Source organism: Rhinopithecus bieti, unplaced genomic scaffold (genome assembly GCF_001698545.2).
Source record: "Rhinopithecus bieti isolate Rb0 unplaced genomic scaffold, ASM169854v2 scaffold_56845, whole genome shotgun sequence".
Taxonomy (NCBI): Eukaryota; Metazoa; Chordata; class Mammalia; order Primates; family Cercopithecidae; genus Rhinopithecus; species Rhinopithecus bieti.
The window spans coordinates 750,565-771,148 of NW_016823722.1; positions in this window are offsets into that span (position 1 = coordinate 750,565).

Here is a 20,584-nt window from a genome sequence, read left to right on the forward strand (position 1 = left end):
TGCTATTCAATGTGAGAAGCAAGAATTTTAAGAAATATATGAACTCAAGATGGAGAGAGTAGAGCACAAAGGAAGAAAAGCAATCATTAAAGTTTTACAAGAAAGTTATATTCATTTGAAGTCCATATTTTACATAATATATCTTCTCAGTTTTTTCCTTAATTCTGAGGATTTGGCAAACCGAAGGAGGTCTGTAACCTCAGTTATATATTTATAAAGTAGAAAGAAGTTAGAGGAAAGGGAGAGAAGCAAGGGAAAAATAAAAGAGCTAAAGGCATGGAGAAAACAAAGATAAAAATTTTATCAGGAGTAAACTGCTTTCGTGAGAGGAACAAAAAATGATCTAAAATGCTTACCATTAAGTTTTGTGATAAATGCAATAAAGCATGTTCTTTTATATTCCAGAGAATGTTCAGTAAAGATGTGCATCACTCATTCATGTATTTGGAGTGAAGGGTGTTTGTGTGTGTTCGTGGATGAGCATGTATGTAATTGTGTGGCAGATGCAATACAATACTAAATCAGGCTTAAAGATGAGCGCAGGATGGTTCATCTACATTCAGGTTACATTATAAATTGAGTAAAGCAGATTTTAAAGTGGCAGTTACACCATAAGCCTAATTTAATAATCATAATTATAGAAAGATGTCAATAGATGGATATATGTATCTTATGATTGACTACATTATCAGGGATAGAATTACAGGTGATATTTACTTTTCACTGTTTCAATTTGAATCTAGCAAATATGTATTACATTTATAATCAGAAAGTACTAAGAGAAGTACTTGAACTCAGACTATCTCCTCCATGCCAGGACTCCCACCAATATACAAACTCCATATTTCAAGTGGCAAAATTGCTTAAAAAGAAAATCAGCCTCCAGCCAAGCTAGTGAGAGGCATAATGATAAAGCCTGTCCTTTTAGAACAGCTGATAAACTCTTATGCCTATGAAAAATTAGGGTCCAAGAAGCCATTCCTCCATGATGAGAGCATCCAATGTTAACTCCTGTTTCACAGAGAGAGGATTTGCAGCTTGTAAAGGAACTTCACTATCTCCACCTGTGCCTCTTGGTGTCATATCACAGTTTCTCTTCAACAAGCATGTGCATCCCACTGCACTAAGAGTATGATTCAGTCTTCACCGTGGTTTTAGAGTGTTTGGAGTCTCCCACCTCATGTTTAATGACTCTTCTATCACTCGCCAAAGTCCTGCCACACTTGATTTTCATTCTGTTCTCTGTTTTTCAAACACACTGGTTATTTCCTTTCTCAGAAAATGATTTTTCTCTACCTGAATTTCTTTTAGCTTTGCTGACTTCCTTTCCTCTCTCAACTCTCAACTTAAATTCTACTTTCTGAAATAATTTTTCTCCAAGCATCATAAATTGTATACATTATCCAGTTATTTTTTTTTTTATCATACACCCATTTTGTATTCCTTCACAAATGAAGGTAGAGGCCACGTGTCTCTATTATACTATGGTATTGTCAGAACTAATAAAGTGCTAAGCTTTTTTAAAGAAAGAGGGTTCTTCACAGAAATAGAGAAAAACAATCCCAAAATATGTAAGGAACCACAAAAGACCCCAAATAGTCAAAGCAATACAGAACAGAAAGAAAAAAACTAGAGGCATTACAGTACCTGTCTTCAAAATATACTACAAAGCTATGGTAAACAAAACAGTATATTGGTATAAAAACAGATACACAGACCAATGTAACAGAACAGAGAACCCAGAAATGAATGCACATATTTTCAGCCAACTGATTTTCGACAAAGGTGCTAAGAGCATGCTTGGGAAAAGGACACTGTCTTCAAAAAATGGTGCTGGAAAAACTGAATATCCACATGCAAAAGAATAAAACTGATCCCTCTCATCATATACACAAATAAACTGAAAACAAACTAAATGCTTAAAAGTAAAAACCAAAACTCTAAATCTATTACAACAGAGGAAATGCTTCAGGACATTGGTCTAGGCAAAGATTTTACAGCAAGACCTCAGAAGTAAAGGCCACAAAAACAAAAATTGACAAACGAAAAACTTCCGCATAGCAAAGACAATAATCAACAGAGTGATGAGAACTTGTTGAAGGGGAGAAAATATTTACAAACTATTCAACTGAACAAGAGATCAATATTCAGAATACATAAAGAACCCAACTTAACAGCAAAAAACAAAAAATAATCCATTAAAAAGTGGGAAAAGGATTTGAATAAATATGTCTCAAAAGAAGATATAAAAGTAGCCATAATACATAAAGAAATACTTAACATCACTAATCATCAGGGAAATATAAATCAAAACCACAATGAGATATTGTCTTAATCAGTTAAAACAGCTATTATCAAAAAGACAAAAAATAACCAATGTTGGCGAGGAGGCAGAGAATAGAAAACTCAACTGTTGGTGAAAATGTAAATTAGTATAGCCATTATAAAACAGTGTGAATGTTTCTCAAAAAGTTAAAAATATAATTACCATAATGCAGTAATCCCACTGAGTATGTATCAAAAAGAAAAACAATTAATATATTTAAATGATACCTGCACCCCCATGTTTATTGCAGCACTATTCACAATAGCCAAGATATGGAATCAACCTGAATGTCTATCTACAGACAAATGGATGAAGAAAATGTGAAATACATGCAAAATGGAACACTGTTCAGCCAAAAAGGAATTAAATACTGCCATTCCCAGGAACCTGGATAAGCCTAAAGGACAACATGTTAAACAAAATAGTCAGGTGCAGAAAGATAAATATCTCATATTCTCACTCACATGTGGGAGCTAAAAAAAAGTTGAGCTCATGGAAGTAGAGAGTTGGACTGTAGGTATTAGAGACTGGGAAGGGTCGTGGGAAGAGAGGATGGAGAGAGGTTGGTAAAGGGATACAAAATTACAGCCTGATGGAAGGAATGAGTCCCTGTATTCTGCAGCACTGTAGGGTGAATGTGGTTAACTATAATTTATTATATATTTTCAAACAGCTAGAGGAGAGGATTTTCAATGTTCACAACACAAAGAAACGATGAACATTTGAGGTGGTGAATGTGTTAATGCCATTGATTGGAACATTACACATTGTATAAGGCTAACAAAATATCATTGTGTATTCTGCATATATGTAGAATTATTACATGGCAACTAAAAACAAAAGAAAATAACTGGACCACAAAGAGACTGAGCCTATGACAGTAATCTCTGCAACATAGTGATGCCTCAACAAATTGAGTTTAAAAATTACTTCCTAAAGAAGGCTGAAGTTGTCAAGCATGTATTATTTTCTGATGGTGACCACATAGATAACTAAGCTCCCAAAACTCTCGCTTTAAAAAATAAGTAAAAAATCAACATTGCTCACTTTTATCACTGTTTCCCAACACTTTTCACATACGTGGAGGAAAAATTTTTAAATATTGTAAATTAAAAAGATGTCCTGTAAAATCCTACCAACCAAGGGCAATCACTATTAACATTAAGTGTATTTTATTCCAGGCTATCAGGCAAAGTAGCATTGTGGATGGATGACTCTTTATCTTCCCTTTTGTCTTTCTATCTGTGCAGGTATCCATCTATCTAGCCATACATGTTCTCTGCATAACACACATATTCACACATGTATATGTATATATTGCATTCACGGTAGCATACTATTCAAACCATTTTATTCCCCTTTTAAACTGAAGAATATGTTTATTCATGCATTTATTCTATTGATCTATTCAAACAAATTTTTGAGAACCTAGTATATGCCAGGCATCATTCCAGATACTGAAGAATAGTAGGCAAGACAGCTTCTTGCCCTGGAGATGATTATATTCTGATAAAGGAGGACAGAGCATATGACATCAATAAATAAAGAAGATCAATTTGCAATTGAGATCAATTCGCAATTAAATAAGATTACAAGATACAGAGTTTATTGAAGGTGAAGGTCTTGGGTCAGGTGGTCAGAGATGGTCTCTCAGAGGAGATAAAGTTTGAGTTGAAAGCTGAATGATAAGAAGAAGGCAGTCGTTGAGTCAATGGAAAAGCATGCCAGCAAGCATGGGAGCAGAATGGCATAAGCCTTTCCATGACATGGCAAGCGATATTCATCTCTGAACAGTTTTATTATTAACTACATTCTGTTTTATTATATGGATGTCACAGTAGATACTGTGAAACATTTAGGCTGTTTTCATTTTGAAATCATGATCACGCCTTAAAAGATAAAAAAAAATTACGTTCACTTTCAAACAATAAAATGGCATTGAAAGTTTTATGTTCTTTTATGAAAGTGCTGATAATGAAGTGTTAAATGAAAAAGTTATCCAATAGCATGTACAACCAGACTGCATACTTGTGAAAACAGATACGTAAAAATGTGCATTTATAATGAAAAGATAATGTATGAATAGGATAAAATATTAAACTAAAATGGTAACATTACTTATCTCTGACTGTTGGCCATACAAATGTAGCTTCTTATTTTGTATATTTTGAGTTTTCTAAACAAATATTTTAAAAATAACTTTAAAGGAGAGAAACAGATTACAAAATAGTATGTAAGTTATTCTACTTTTTATTTAAAGAAATTATATATGTCTTTGTTCCTTTTTAGGCACTAGGTGTGTATATTTGTGTACATGTAGAAATTGTTATTTCTTCATTGTAAGACTGTGAATAACTTTATTTTTCTTGTTTGACCATAACTTTCTATAATGTAAAATGTATCAATTTTCTGATAGAAAACATTTAAGTAAACATTTTATCTCATGGTAAAAGAAAATTTATATTTATTAAAGTGTTCTGACATGCTAAAATATAAAGAAGCAATTAAATTTATCTCTATTATCAAAATTAGTTTTAAAATGTATAGCTATTCACATACAAAATAGCAGCTAATTGCAAAAAACTTTACAACGTGTTATACGAAATTGTTTATATGATGGAAACAGCATGAATATATATATTTGTGATATATATCAGTGGTTCCAAAACGTTTTCCCTAATGGGTCAGATAGTAACTATTTCATGATTTGTGGGTCACATGGTCTCTCTTGCCCCTATGCAACTCTACTATAACACAAAAGCAGCCATAGACTGCTGGGCTACAATAAACCTTTATTTGTAGACTCTGAAATTTGAATATAATTTTGAATATAATTTTTATTCCAGTAATATTATTTAACACTTTTTTCAACTATCAAAAATGTAAAAAAACTACTCTTCGCTCACCAGCAAAAACAGGTGTTAAGCTGGATTTGGCCCAGAGGTCAGAGCTTAATGGTTCATTTATTTACATTTTCCAACTTATTTTAAATATGGCATGACTCACACATCAACATTCAGTCTCTGCCAACCTTGAGTGGCAACACCATGCCACTTCTCTATCTGATCTGAAAATAAACTGTAGATTCTGTTAGATATGTGCCCATTGAATTTCCACAGGCATTAAACTGAAATGTCCTTCTCAGTATCAAACCAGATTTCGATTTCATCCTGAAGAAATATTGCTCTGGCAGAGAACAGAGTCCTTAAATTTTCCAAGCTATACCTAAGGGGCAGCTTTTAAAGTAACATTAATGTCAACGGGAATTTCCCAGTACAATCAGTATGTCCTCAAATAAAACACTGTTGGCAGCGGTTTAACTGAAACGGCTCAATGGTACAGGAAAGACACAAACTGCATAAAGGATTTCCTCCAAATCTCAAGTAAATGGTATGTGATGGTAACATCTAACAATGCACAGATTATCTGGCATTTTTTTAGACTGCTTTAAAACACTCAGTTTCACATATGCCTGTAGTGCCCACAGCATAGGCAATGTCCAACAATTGAAGTGTGGCAAATGCCATATAAATACTGTTACTCTGATTTACAAAAATGTGCTCCAAATTTACAAGATAAAATATGGCAGAGAAATAGCCACTGATCTCAGGGAAAAGTATTTTTATGGTTAGTGAAGACAGTTATAATTCAGGACATTTAATTAAGTTCCAAGGTTTCTAACAGGTAGTTATTAATTGCAATGAAAATGCTTCATAAATCATAAATATTTTTAAATTCAGTACTACTTTTGTCCAAAAGAAATGGGTCATCCTTAAGATTGTAGTAGTTTGCCCTTTTCCTATTCAGTAAAATACCATGGGATTTCTTGGTATACAAAAACCCTGGGAAATAAAGAATTTAAACACAAATTTCTACTTCTGCTTTCAGATTTTTTTCTGGAGTGATTTAGTAGACAAAACACTTAAGATCTAGAATGATTAAGGAATTGAGTGTTTTTTTCTAATTATATTTAGGATATGTTAGATAGCTGAGTTTATCATTTTATCTATTTCAATCATTCATAAATAAGCTGAATATGCATGCCCCAGTACTTTGTAATTTCACCCAAATACAAACTCATGTCTAGGTAAAGATGAGGCCAGAGGACAGGATCCTACTTCTCAAATAAAGACATCCTCCACCTTGGGTCAGTATCACATTGAGGTTTTGTCACTTTTTTTTTTTAGGTTATATTTACATCAAGTGTTTTAGATCAATATTCACAATTATTTTAAAAGCTGTGAAAATAATCAAGTAAGACTTAAAAATTGTACTAAAAGATTAAATGGTGATTAATTTGTGAAATGGTGGTATGTCATGGAAGAACATGATATTTAGTGAACACAAAATTTTGGAACAAATATAAGAAATTCGACAATCACTTCAGTTTTCATGGATTTGAAAAATGAGAGATGGCTTTGGGGACTATTATTGGTGAATGTCAAGGATCTGCTACTCGACAGAGAATGTTATGATGGAGAGATAGATATTGGGATTCACAATCATACACATATGTAGTAAATGAATACATCAACAGTGCTATACATTGGCGGGCTAGTCAAAGTCACACTGGCCAGAAGATATTCCTAGCAAAGGGTATGATGCAAGGTTTTGAAGTTCTTCAACCTCTGCCTTCAATACCCTCTGCCCAGATTATATTTTTATATTTTGTAAATAAAACAGTTAGATGTCTATGTCCTTTTAAGGATACACACACACACACACACACACACGTATATACGTTCTCTATAATATATACCATACTATGACAAAGTGGGGTTCATTTCAAGGATGCAAGTCTAGTTTAATATTCAAAAATCAATCAATGCAGTTTACCACATTAACAGGCTAAAGAAGAAAAACTGAGAGGTGAAGCCAGCCAGACTTCCTGGGTCAAGTGGGGACTTGGAGAACTTTTCTGTTTTGCCAGAGGATTGTAAATGCACCAATCAGCACTCTGTAAAAATGCACCAAACAGCATTCTGTGTCTAGCTAGAGGACTGTAAATACACCAATCAGCACTCTGTAAAAATGTACCAATCAGTGCTCTGTGTCTAGCTAGAGGATTGTAAACTTACCAATCAGCTCTCTGTAAAATGGACCAATCAGCACTCTGTAAAATGGACCAATCAACTGGATGTGCGTGGGGCCAGATGAAGGAAAAAAAGCTGGCCACGGGAGCCAGCAGCCGCAACCTGCTCAGTCTCCTTCCAGGCCGTGGAAGCTTTGTTCTTTCACTCTTCACAATAAATCTTGCTGCTACTCAGTCTTTGGGTCCGCACCACCTTTATGAGCTGTAACACTCACCACGAGGGTCTGCAGCTTCATTCCTGAAGTCAGTGAGACCCACCAGGAGGAACAAACAACTCAGGATGTGCCACCTTTAAGAGCTGTAACACTCACTGCGAAGGTCCGAGGCTTCACTCCTGAAGTCAACAAGACCATGAACCCATCGGAAGGAAGAAACTCCGACACATCTGAAGGAACAAACTCCAGACACACCATCTTTAAGAACTGTAACACTCACCGCGAGAGTCTGTGGCTTCGTTCTTGAAGTCAGTGAGAACAAGAACCCACTGGAAGGAACCAATTCCTAACACAAAGCCATGTAATTATATCAATCAATGCAAGAACGAATTTGACAAAATTTAATACCTCTTTATAAAAGCTCTCAGAAAATAAAATAAATGGAAACTTACTTAACCTGATAACTCGTGATTCCTAACATTCTACAGAATACACTTTGTATTTTCCTTCTCCAAAGATACCAATAAGATGTAGTTTCTTCCACAAATGAAGCCCTTAACCATCTTTAAAAATATGCCAACAACTTAGCTTTAGTGATGAGTAACGCTTTTTTCCCAAGTGTTGAGGAAAAACAGGAATATTTAAACAAAATTTTAAAGAGGAACTGTACCTAAATTGAGAAATTAATATAACCAAGAAAACTGGTAACTTTGTATTCAATTTGTTTTAATTTACTGAACTTTCTTTTGTTGTTCTCTTTTCTTTTTTATAAATAGCCTTTAAAATCAACTAAGTATTTTCATTTGAAAAAATTCTTAAGTTTACATTTAATTTTTCTTTATTTAAAGATTTAAGGAGAGACAACATTTTGGGTTTAATTATTAACATAATATCAATGGAAAACAATACCATGTACTATGTTCATTGAAGTGCCTTAAAATAGCAAAACACTGAAAACAATAAAAATTCCAGTAATGAGGAGGAGCCAAGATGGCTGATTAGAAGCAGCTCCGGTCCGTGGTTTGCACCAAGAAGAACAAAAACAGCAAATGAATCCTGCCCCATCAACTGAGGTATCCAGATTCTCTCACTGGGATTGACTAGGCAGTTGGCACAACCCACACAGAACGAGGAAAAGCAGGGTTGCTTGACGACGGCCCACTGGCCAGTGGCATGAAATCAGGGGGACCCCCACTCCCAGGCCAGGGAGGCAGTGAGTGATTGCGCTATCCTGCCCCAGAGAAAAATCATGCTTTTCCCACAGATCTCTGTATCCCGTGGATCAGCAGATCCCCTCGTGAGCCCATAATGGCCCTGGATCCTAAGCACGGAGCTGTGCAGCCCACTTGGGGTGCAGCCCACTTGGGTTGCAGCCAGAGTAGCAGGCTGGACACTGCATAAGATGATTAAGTTCCTGAGGGGAGGGGTGGCCACAATCACTGCAGCTCCAGTGGGTAGGTAGTTTTCCCCAGCCGGTGCTGGGGAGACTGGGTGGTTTGGACCCAGAGGAGTTCTCCACAGTGCAGCACTGTGGCAGATTGTGGACAGACTACTTAAATTGGACACGAATCCATCCCTCCTCACTGTGTGGCACCTCCCTGCAAGAATTTCAGCAACTCCAGCCAGGGGTTTAGGGACAGAACTCTGATATCCCTGGGAAGGAGCCCCTGGCAGGGGGAAGGACAGTCAAGGTTTCCCAGTTCAGTGGACCTAGTCTTTCCTGTCTGCTGGCAGTCCAGAGGAGGAGGATTCTCTCTAGTGCAGTGAATGTGTTCCATCAAGGGGCAGCCAGACTGCTTCTTTCAGCAGGTCCCTGAACCAGTGCCTCCTGAGTGAGACCTTTCAACAGGGCTTGCCAGACACTTAATACAGCAGCATTCTGGTTGGCGTTAGATTGGTACCCCTCTGGGATAGGGTTTCCAGAGGAAGGAACAGGCAGCCATCTTTGCTGTTCTGCAACCTCCACTGGTGATGCCTCCAGGTGCAGGAGGGACCCTGGTGAATTGTGTCTGGAGTGGTCCCCTAGCAAACTGCAGCAACCCTATGGAAGAGGGGGTGGACTGTTAAAAGAAAAACTAATGAAAGCAACAACAGCAACAAAAAAACTCCTACAAAAACTGTATGCAAAAGTCAAGAGCTTCAAAGATCGAAGGTAGATAAACCCACAAAAATAAGAAAGAATCAATGCCAAAACGCTGAAAACTCAAAAAGCCTGAGTGCCCCTTCTCCTCCAAATGACTGCAACACCTCTCCAGCAAGGGCATAGAACTGGGCTGAGGCCGAGATAGATGAATTGACAGAAGTAGGCTTCAGAAGGTGGGTAATAACAAACTTTACTGAGCTAAAGGAACATGTTCTGACCCAAAGCAAAGAAGCTAAGAACCATGATAAAACATTACAGGATCTGTTAAACAGAATAACCAGTTTAGAGAGAAACATAAATGACCCAATGGAGCTGAAAAACACAAGAACTTCACAATGCAACCACAAGTATCAATAACTGAATAGACCAAGTGTAAGAAAGGCTCTCAGAGCTTGAAGGCTATCTTGCTGAAATAAGAGAGGCAAACAACGTTAGAGAAAAAAAAAAATGAAAAGGAATGAACAAAACTTCTGAGAACCATAGGATTATGTAAAAAGATGGAACCTATGACTTGAGTACCTGAAAGACATGGGGAGAATGAAATCAAGTTGGAAAACATACTTCAGGATATCATCCAGGAGTACTTCCCCAACCTAGCAAAACAAGCCAACATTCAAATTCAGGAAATCCAGAGAAACTCAGTAAGATATTCCATGAGAAGATCAACCCCAGGACACATAATCATCAGTTTCTACCAGGTTGGAATGAAGGACATAATGTTAAGGGCAGCAAGAAAGGCCATGTCACCTAAAAAGGGAAACCCATCAGACTGACAGCAGACCTCTCAGCAGAAACCCTACAAGCCAGAAGAGATTGGGGGCCAATATTCAACATTCTTTAAAAATAAAAAAAAGAATTTCTAACCCAGAATTTCGTATTTGTCCAAACTAAGCTTCATAAGTGAAGGAGAAATAAAATCCTTTTCAGACAAGCAAATACTGAGGGAATTTGTCACCACCAGGCCTGCTTTGCAAGAGCTCCTGAAGGAAGCACTAAATATGGCAAGAAAAAACTGTTGCCAGCCACTAGAAAAATGCACTGAAAAAACACCATGAAACAACTATATTAGCAAGTCTGCAAAATAACCAGCCAGCATCATAATAACAGGATCAAATTAACACATAACAATATTAACCTTAAATGTAAATGGGCTAAATGCCCCAATGAAGACACAGAATGGCAAGCTGGATAAAATGTCAAGACTGGTTGGGGTGCTGTATTTAAGAGAGGCATCTTATGTGCAAAGACACATACAGGCTCAAAATAAAGGGATGGAGGAAAATTTAACAAGCAAATGGAAAGTAGTAAAAAGCAAGGGTTGCAATCCTAGTTTCTGACAACATAGACTTTAAATCAACAAAGATCAAAAAAGACAAAGAACAGCATTATATAATGGTAAAGGGTTCAATTCAACAAGAAGAGCTAACTATCCTAAATATATATGTACACAATACAGGAGTACCTAGATTCATAAAACAAGTTCTTAGAGTCCTACAAAGAGAATTAGACTCCCACACAATAATAGTGGGAGACTTTAACACCCCACTGTGAATATAGACAGGTCATAGAGACAAAAATCAATCAATCAATCAATCAATCAATCAATCAATAACAAAGATATACAGGACTTGAACTCAGTTCTGGATCAAGTGGACCTGATAGGTATCTACAGAACTCTCCACCCCAAAACAAGAGAATATACATTTTTCTTAGTATCATATAGCACTTACTCTAAAATTGATCACATAATTGGAAGTAAAACACTCCTCAGCAAAGGCAAAAGAACAGAAATCATAACAAACAGAAACACAGACCACAGTGCAATCAAATTAGAACTCAGGATAAATAAACTCATTCAAAACCACACAACTATATGGAAATCGAACAACCTGCTCCTGAATGACCTATGGGTAAACAATGAAATTAAATCAGAACCTAAGAAGTTCTTTGAAACCAATGAGAACAAAGACAATGTACCAGCATCTCTGGGATGCAGGTAAAGCAGTGTTAAGAGTGAAATTTATAGCACTAAAATGCACAAATCAAAAAGCTAGAAAAATCTCAAATTGACATCCTAATATCACAACTAAAGGAACTAGAGAACCAAGAGCAAACAAACCCCAAATCTAGTAGAAGACAAGAAATAACCAATATCAGAGCAGAACTGAAGGAGTTAGAGACACGAGAAACCCTTCAAAAAAATGAACCAATCCAGGAGCTGTTTTTTTTTTTAATTAATAAAATAGACTGCTAGCTAGACTAATAAAGAAAAAAAGAGAGAAGAATCAAACAGATAAAATAAAAAATGATAAAGGGGATCTCACCACTGACCCCACAGAAATACAAACAACCATCAAGACTGAACCAGGAAGATGCTGAATTCCTGAATAGACCAATAATGAGTTCTGAAATTGAGGTATTAATAAATAGCCTACCAACCAAAAAAAAGCCCAAGACCAGACAGATTTACAGCTGAATTCTAACAGAGGTACAAACAGAAGCTGGTACCATTTCTTCTGAAACTATTCCAAACAATTGAAAAGGAGGGACTCCTTTCTAACTCATTTTATGAGGCTAGTATCATCCCAATACCAAAACCTGGCAGAGATCTAACAAAAAAAGGAAAGAAAAGAAAAGAAAAGAAACGAAAAGAAAAGAAAAGAAAAGAAAAGAAAAGAAAAGAAAAGAAAAGAAAAGAAAGAAAACTTCAGGCCAATATTCCTGATGAACGTTGATGCAAAAATCCTCAATAAAATACTGGCAAACCGAATCTAGCAGCACATCAAAAAGCTTATCCACCACGATCAAGTTGGCTTCATCCCTGGGATGCAAGGCTGGTTCAATACATAGAAATGGAACTAAAGACAAAAACCACAGGATTATCTCAATAGATGCAGAAAAGGCCTTTGATAAAATTCAACATCCCTTCATGTTAAAAACTCTCAATAAACTAGGTATTGAAAGACAACACCTCAAGATAACAAGAAACATTTATGACAAATTCACAGCCAATATCATATATAATGGACAAAAACTAGAAGCATTCCCCTTGAAAACTGGCACAAGACAAGGATACCCTTTCTTACCACTCCTATTCAACATAGTATTGGAAGTTCTGGCCAGGGCAATCAGGCAAGAGAAAGAAACAAAGCATATTCAAATAGGAAAAGTGGAAGTCAAACCGTCTTTGTTTGCAGATGACGTGATCCTATATCTAGAAAACCCCATCATTTCAACCCAAAGCTTAAGCTAATAAGCAATTTCAACGAAGTCTCAGAATTCAAAAATCAGTGTGCAAAAGTCACATGTATTCCTATACACCAACAACAGACAAGCAGAGAGCCAAATAATGAATTAACTCCCATTCACAATTGCTACAAAAAAAATATAATACCTGGTAATATAGCTAACAAGGGAAATGAAGTACCTCTTTAAGGAGAACTACAAACCACTGCTCAAGTAAATCAGAGAGGACACAAACAAATGGAAAAACATTCCATGCTCATAAATAGGAAGAATCAATATTGTGAAAATGGTGATACTGGCCAAAGCAATTTATAGATTCAATACTATTCCCATTAAACTACCATTGACATTCTTCACAGATTTAGAGAAAACTATTTTAAAATATATATGGAACCAAAAATGAGTTTGTATGGCCAAGCTGATTCTAAGCAAAAAGAACAAAGAGGTATCACACTACCCAACTTTAAGCTATATTGTAAGGCTACACTAACCAAAACAGCATGGTAGTGGAAAAAACAGACACATAGACTAATGGAACAGAATGGAAAACTCAGAAATAAGACTAGACATCTACAACCATCTGACCTTTAACAAACCTGACCAAAACAAGCAATGGAGAAAGAATTCTCTATTTAATAAACGGTGCTGGGAGAACTGGCTAGCCATATGCAGAAAATTGAAACTGGGCCCCTTCCTTACACTTTATACAAAAATTAACTCAAGATGGATTGAAGGTTTAAATGTGGGCTGGGCGCAGTGGCTTATGCCTGTAGTCCCAGCACTTTGGGAGGCCAAGGCGGGTGGATCACCTGAGGTCTGGAGTTCAAGACTAGCCTGGCCAACATTTAGTAGAGAAACCCCATCTCTACTAAAAATACAAAAATTAGTCTGGCCTGGTCGTTGGTGCCTGTATTCCCAGCTACTCGGGAGGTTGAAGCAGGAGAATTGCTTGAACCCAGGAAGAGGAGGTTGTAGTGAGCCAAGATCATGCCATTGCACTCCAGCCTGTACAACAAGAGCAAAACTCCATCTAAAAATAAAAATTAAATGTAAAACTCAAAACTATAAAAATCCTTGAAGAAAATCTAGGCAATACCATTCAGGACATAAACATGGGCAAAGATTAACGATGATAATGCCAAAAGCAAATTCAACAAAAGCAAAACTTGACAAATGATATCTAATTAAACTAAAGAGCTTCTGCACAGCAAAAGAAACTATCATCAGAAAGAACAGGCAACCTACAGAATGGGAGAAAATTTTTGCAATCTATCCATCTAATAAAGGTCTAATACCCAGAGTCTACAATGAACTTAAACAAATTTACAAGGAACAAAACTCATTAAAATTGGGCAAAGGACATGAACAGACACTTCTCAAAATAAGACATTTATGTGGCCACAAACATATGAACAAAAGCTCAACATCTCTGTTCATCAGAGAAATGCAAATCAAAACCACAATGAAATACCATCTCACAGTAGGCAGAATGGCAATTATTAGAAAGTCAATAAACGTCAGACCTGTGTGTCTGGAAGAAAAAAAAAGTCAAGAAACAACAGATGTTGGTGAGGCTTAGAGAGATAGGAATACTTTTACACTGTTGGTGGGAGTGTAAATTAGTTTAACCATTGTGGAAGACAGTGTGGCAATCAATTCCTCAAAGACCTAGAACCAGAAATACCATCTGACCCATCAATCCCATTACTGGATATGTGCCCAAAGGAATATAAATCATTCTGTTGTAAAGATACATGCACACATATGTTCACTGTAGCATTATTCACAATAGCAAAGATATGAAATCAACCCGAATGCCCATCAATCATAGACTGGACTAAAAAATGTGGTGCATATACACCATGGAATACTATGCAGCCATAAAAAGAAACAAGATCATGTCCTTCACAGGGACATGGATGGAGCTGGAAGCCATTATCCCCAGCAAACTAACACAGGAACAGAAAACCAAACACTGCACGTTCTCACTTATAAGTGGGAAGTGAACAATGAGAACACATGGATAACAGGGGAGTAACACACACTGGGGCCTGTCGGTGGGGTTAACTGGGGGAGGGAGAGCATCAGGAAAAGTAGCCAATGCACGCAGGGTCAACCCATCACCTGTTTTTCTATGTAACAAACCTGCACATCCTACACATGTACCCCAGAACTTAAATGAAAGAAAAAAAAACAATTCTAATGAAAGAAATGTTGTTTTATCTCTCAACCAGATACTACCACTACTGAGAAAGACAAATGTTATGAAATGCTATGAAAGATAGTTTCTAATACAATTCATAAAAGTGTGTGTATAACATAGTCTATATTATGCAAATGAGAAAAATTTTGTACACATATATATTTATAAAAGCACATACACATAAAAAGAAGGAAAAGGTAGAAGAATCCGCATCCAATGATACAATATTTGACTAAGGAAAAGGCTATGCACTGCTTTATACTTATTTAATCATTCCATTTTATTCTCCAAATCAATAAACATATATTACTGTTATACGGTAGGGGGAACATTACTTTAAAATATTAGTAAATAAAACATAACTAAAGTGCAGAATACTTGAAAACCCATACAACCAAAAACAATATGAGTTCAATTTTCTATTAATCAAATATCCATTGATATTTTATGATGAATTATAATCATACATTTTAGGCTTCAGAGAAAAATGAAATTAAATTCCTCTTGAACTTTACAGAACACGGTTGAACAGATAGAACTGAACGTCCTTTAAAATGACAGAGATCGGATGGACAGTCGGGACTCCACCACGTCTCCCTGCTTAAACTTTCTCAACAAAGCCCTCAACTTCCCTGTGTCAGCGGAGGATACTCCTTTTTGACACACATATCTGTTTCAACAATATAAATAGAAGAGCCAATGCTTTTGATGAGCAAATTTTGACTGATGAATGTGCTAGGTTTTTACCTTGATGTTGCTTTCATTTTCTCCTAAAACTGCTTACCGCTAAACAGGAGAGTAGCAAAGTGTACCAATCAACTCAGCTACTGATAATCAAGATACATTTTGACGTGATTGAAGAATCCTGGCACTGTGGACCAGCAATTTGTTTCCTGTGGGAAGTCTCCTCAGTGAACTATGTGTCCCTAATTGTTTTAAATCCACTTTCTTTTCTGATTACAGTGCATCAGAGTTTCTTCTGGTCCTTTGAATTTATCCTTCCTCTATTCCATTAGTAAACATGAATATTGTTCTGTTTCACAATGTGAATTTCAAAAAAAAAAATGATGTGTTTGATTTCTCTCTCCAATGTGCTACCACCGTGGTTAGAAAAATACCACCATACCATTGAAATGTAAATTAAATGAAACCTTTATGGAAAAATAGAAGATTGTCTCAAATTTATTTAACATTTCACTTCAGAGAAATCCTAAGGAAGGGACATGTTTGGAGCCGTTCCCTAGTCACCAATCCGATACCCTGAGAGCGGTCATATATTTTCAGGATTAGTTTTTGCTCTTGCTGTCATCTTATTTGTCCGTAATTCTCCATTTGTATTATGCAGCCTAAAGGAATAACGGAATGTAAAGCCCAGTGAGAGAACCTTGCACAAAGAAGGTGCATAGAAATAATGACTGGAGCCAAAGTGGGGGCATCTTTTGTCATCCCCAAACCATACCATGGAGACAACCTCTACCATGACCTGCTATTTAAATGTTTATGATAAATTTTAAAAGAAGAACAACATGAAGAAAGACCCACTCTTAAAATCATAATATTCTTGGCTGGGAACAGTGGCTCAAGCCTGTAATCCTAGCACTTTGTGAGGTCGAGGCGGGCGGATCACAAGGTCAAGAGATTGAGACCCTCTTGGCCAACATGGTGAAACCCCCGTCACTACTAAAAAAAATACAAAAATTAGCTGGGCGTGGTGGTGCGCACCTGTAGTCCCAGCTGCTCAGGAGGCCGAGGCAGGAAAATTGCTTGAACCAAGGAGGTGGAGGTTGCAGTGAGCTGAGATCGTGCCACTGCACTCCACCCTGGCGACAGAGAGAGACTCTATCTCAAAAAAAAAAAAAAAAAAAAAAAAAAAAAAAAAAAGAAAACAAACAAACAAAAAAATACCATAATATTTTTAGGCAAAAACCTAGATCCTTTAAGACCTAAAGCCACAGTGGTCCTCTGGCCTTCAAAATTCTTGCCTATCTTCCAATGTCATCTCCTGCTTCTCCCTCTCAATCTCTATGTGAGGGGTCAGCAAATTCTGTCTGCCACATGGTTTTATAAATAAAGTTTTATTGTAACACAGTCATACTTACTTGTTTACACATTGCAGATGGCTGTTTTTATGCTTCAATAGCAGGGTTGAAAAGCAGAGACCATATGGCTTACAAGGCCATGAACATTTACAAACTTTCTTAACTCCTTCTTTGAGCTCTTACCAAATGTGGTTTTTGAATGTCTAGCCACAGCCCTTCTGAGAATCCTTTCCCCTAAAGTACACTTCCTCCTACCTTTCTGTATAGCCAATTTCTTCCTATCTTTCAGGTTAATTTTTTAGCCTCCCTATCTTTTCCAAATTACATTTTACATGTCATTTGCCTCAAAGCCCTTGTCATAATTTATACTTTTAATTGTTTTGCTTCTCATCTAGAATATGTTATCCTTAATTTTATTTCCAATCCCAGCCACATATTTAGCATATAGGCTGCTTACCAAATATATGTTCAATCAAGGCTAAGTACAGTGCAAAGACTCAATAAAGAGTTAGGGGTGAAAGCCTTGGATGATATAGTAGCTCTCCAATAAATATTTATTGAATGAAAGGAGGACAGAAAAAAACAATAAAGAGGAAAATTTGCTCCATGATAAATATAACAGCTGTGTCTTTATCTACAAATGTAAACATTATCTCCAGACAATGGAGCAAAAGTGTTTGGAGCCCCAGTTTCCTTTTCTGGCACTATCACTCACTGTCTAACTCTAGACTGGCCTCTGAAGTCTTTCCTGCTTCAGAATTTACATCTATGAAAAAAGAGAAATATGAAATAGAAGATTCAAAGTGCCTATGATTTTTAATATTTGATGATTCAATAAAACTCAACACGATTTTATAGGCTAATTTTTAAGCACAATGCAGTAGACAGTTCTTGTTCTTGGCTGTCCTATTTGTCTGAGACTGGAACCTTGATTTTCCTGTGGGGTGCCATGTAAGTTCTGTGAGTTAACTCTGCTCTAGCTCTGGCTGTGGGTACATGAAATACATTTGATTCATCAAAGGGTTCCATGACTTGAGCATATTAATTGAGTATTTTATGTTTAATACTCAAGATAGGCCAATGACACTTAATTCTAGGACTTCAGATAAAATAATCAAAAAGAGAACTCACTTTCTGCTGGCATGATGAGCTGTAAGATAATACAAATCTGTCGTTGCAGGAAGCCACCACGTGGAGAGAGCTGGCCGATGCAGGAGGCCAAAAAATAGACTGGCTAAGTTAAGAGACAGCAAGGGAAACACATTATGTAAAAATCTTAAAATCCTCTGGAACCAGCCATCCCTGAAGCATAAAACACATTGGACTGTTAGGTCATGTGGACTGTTTGGCCTTTGACTGAATCACGATGAATTCAGTTTCTTTTACTTTAAACCAGGAGTCTTGGACAACACAATCAGATTATTTCTGTTTTCATGCATTCAAGGATGCATGATGTTTAAATCTTTACTCCCTGTTCTTCGCTTCTCCTCCCATTGTCCTTGACAATTCCACATCTCTGACATCTGATCATTGGCAAAAGTTTCAATCGATGGAAGATATAAAACTGGACATGGAAACAGATATTTCCTCATTCTAAGAATTTGGATATTTATCAACAGTGATTATCTTGTATAAATCATTAGAAATAATGGAGTTGCTAGGAAGAAACTTATTATCACTGTGCCACCAATCTCTCACAAAAATGAGATGGCTCTAGCTCCATTAGGTTTAAGCTGAGATAAAAAGTAGCCCAGGATGTTTACCTTTCTAACTTTAAAGAGATCCAGTGGAGAGAAATCAAATCATACTGTGATTATTGAACATTTCAAGCACTGGAAGCCACAGGCTTGCTGAGCTCTGAATGTTCTGCATTGAAAACTTATCAACACTTAACTAGTAGAAGTAGAGAATGATGTACAATTAAATTTAGACTTCCTGGTCATGATACAGAAAAGCAGAGATCTCGTGAGACCTTCCTTTTTATAGTTTAAATTTTACACATTTTTTTATCTCATAATTTTCTCACAATTTTCTGAGTTAAAGAATAATAATCCCATTATACAGATATGACACACAAAAGGTTAAGTGGCTTGTAGAAGAGCAGTAATTCTTAATATCTTGGTAAATATTAAGAATATCATCTGAAGTTTAAAAGTTAGATTAAGATTATGAAAAACTTGATAAAACCTGTGGATAGTCTTCTCAGACAACATTTGTACACGTAAGTAAAATCTGATACAAAATCAGAAGTAATGGATCCCTAACGCCCACTTTTGTCAGTCACTGAAAATTTCGGGGTTTTTTTTAAAACAGTGTAGCATTATTGTGGAAAAAACAAATTCACCCTCCCTGAAGGATCAGCTTTCACTCATAATTTCAATGGTTTAAAAAGCCATGTGTTTTGAAAGAAGCCAACTCTGTTACGCTATTCATATCTCAGAGCTGCCCAGGGGTCTTTCCCTAATAGAGAATTATCCGTGGGGTGATTTTTATCTATTGGTCACTAACTAACGTAACAAAATTCTGGAGGAGTCAGTGAAGGAAGACAAGAAGAGGAGCAGTAATATTGGACCCAAGTTCAGTTATGATTATTGGACCCATGTTTTTCATAATATTGGACTCTTTGGAGTCCCTAGATTGTGAGTAAGAACTGTTAGTCATAAATAAATCATAACTATCGACTCCCCTTCTAGAAGTCTACCATATGATGACGGCCATTGTTTAATAACCTGAATATATGTTCTCACTGAGATGAAAGCTGTATATTAAAATGTAACTAAATGCAAAGTTTATTCTCATCAGTAAAAACATGCAAGTTATGTCGTGCTATTCCTCCTTTTGTTTTGTTTTTTATTTTTATTTTTTGAGATGGAGTTTCCCTCTTGTTGCCCAGGCTGGAGTGCAATGGGGTGATCTCAGTTCACTACAACCTCCATCTCTCGTGTCCAAGTAATTCTCCTGCCTCAGCCTCCCAAGTAGCTGGGATTATAGGCATGTGCCACCATACCTGGCTAATTTTGTATTTTTAGTAGAGATGGGGTTTTGCCATGTTGGTCAGGCTAGTCTCAAACTCCAGACCTCAGGTAATCCACCCTCCTCTGCCTCCCAAAATGCTGGGATTACAGGCAAGAGCCACCATGCCCAGCCAACCATTATTCCTCCTTTTAAAGTGAAAATTGCAATTGTTCATTAGTCCACTTATCTAGCTAGGACTTAGCTCTGTGTCTCTCAAAGATTTTAAATATCCAGTACCTAGATGATAAGGAAGAAGTAAAGAAGGAAGCAAGAAAAGGAGGAAGGGAGGAAAGGAAGGAAGGAGGGCAAGAGGGGAAGAAAGGAAGGAAGGAAGGAAGGAAGGAAGGAAGGAGGAAGGAAGGAAG